This window comes from Schistocerca piceifrons, unplaced genomic scaffold (assembly GCF_021461385.2).
Source record: "Schistocerca piceifrons isolate TAMUIC-IGC-003096 unplaced genomic scaffold, iqSchPice1.1 HiC_scaffold_351, whole genome shotgun sequence".
Classification (NCBI taxonomy): domain Eukaryota; kingdom Metazoa; phylum Arthropoda; class Insecta; order Orthoptera; family Acrididae; genus Schistocerca; species Schistocerca piceifrons.
Genome location: NW_025728572.1, coordinates 413,950 through 415,185, shown reverse-complemented (window position 1 = coordinate 415,185; position 1,236 = coordinate 413,950).

Below are 1,236 nucleotides of genomic sequence, written 5' to 3'. Positions count from 1 at the left end.
ACTGTAATGTGGATGGCAGCAGGACGTACATGCCGCCCCTCCCCACGTCCCCACCTTGCCCCCCTGCCTTCGCAAGCTGGTTGGTGAGAAGTTTGCATGTTCAATGCCCTTCGCATGCGACGTACTCAGGCTACGTTGTGGTGCGGCCTGTGTCAACCGTCCGCTAATGTCGTACGCGTAAACCACAATCTGTACTGCACATTCGTCCTTATGTACCGAATGATACATCGTGGCACATGTGTGACCGTACAACGACTGCGCCCAAAAACGGCGGACCATACAGTGCAAATATTGTGCACGCAGCTACGTGTCGTCTCCCTATGAGAGCTGGATTGCAGTGTGGTACGCCATAGAGACGTGTGGGAGGAACGGACGCCGTGGATGGCGATCAGCATGAGCTGTCTGTTGATGTATTCGGACCTAGTCGTCTCTCCTCACACACCGTGATGGCATGGTGCACCGCGTTCCATATCTGCGACATGCTACAGAGGCCGGTTGACAGTCGTTCGAGCAATGGACATCGCATACGTACGGGGGCCACCTTCCACGTATTGTCTAGGCGTGCACATTTTGTTGCGTGTATGTGGGCAGACGTAGTGTGGCGTGACACCTGACACAGGCATGCAATAATCGTTGAAGTTGCAAATGGCGATGGACGCCTGCGTTTTCTGGTGAAGTTACGCAAATGAACAAATGGTAACCTGTTGTGGTGCGGTTGTTCTCGCTAGGGGTGAATCGGTGATGGCGACGATAGGTTGAGGTACGAACCGGTTGTTCCAGCGATACCCACCATGCCGACGAAACTGAACGGCATCTGGGTGTGAAGCGATACGCGGCGGTGGCTGGGTGGGACCGTCCCCGGCCGGTGAGGGGGCGCCTCCCGGCGTGCTGGCCGCGCGGTGCGTGGGCGCACGCGCTACAGCCGGCTGGTGGGGGCGGCCAGTGGCAGGCGCGCCGGCCGACGGACGCGGCAGGCGTCGCAGCTGCGCGCCGGCGCACCCTGCGCGCGGCGCCGTGCGGCCAAAGTAGGTCCTCGCGGGCCCGGTGCGAAGCGCGGTGGACATCTTCAGTGTGCTGGTCCGATTGAGGACTGTGTGCGTTGAGGATGCGCCGCCGCCCGGCGCTCGGCGCCGCGACGCCGTCTGCTGCTCGGTCGCCCCAGCGGTTCTCGCTGGTGGTTTGTATCGCAGCTGTGCGGATGTGTTGGCGCGTGCGCTGTGCTGGGAGAGTTCGCTT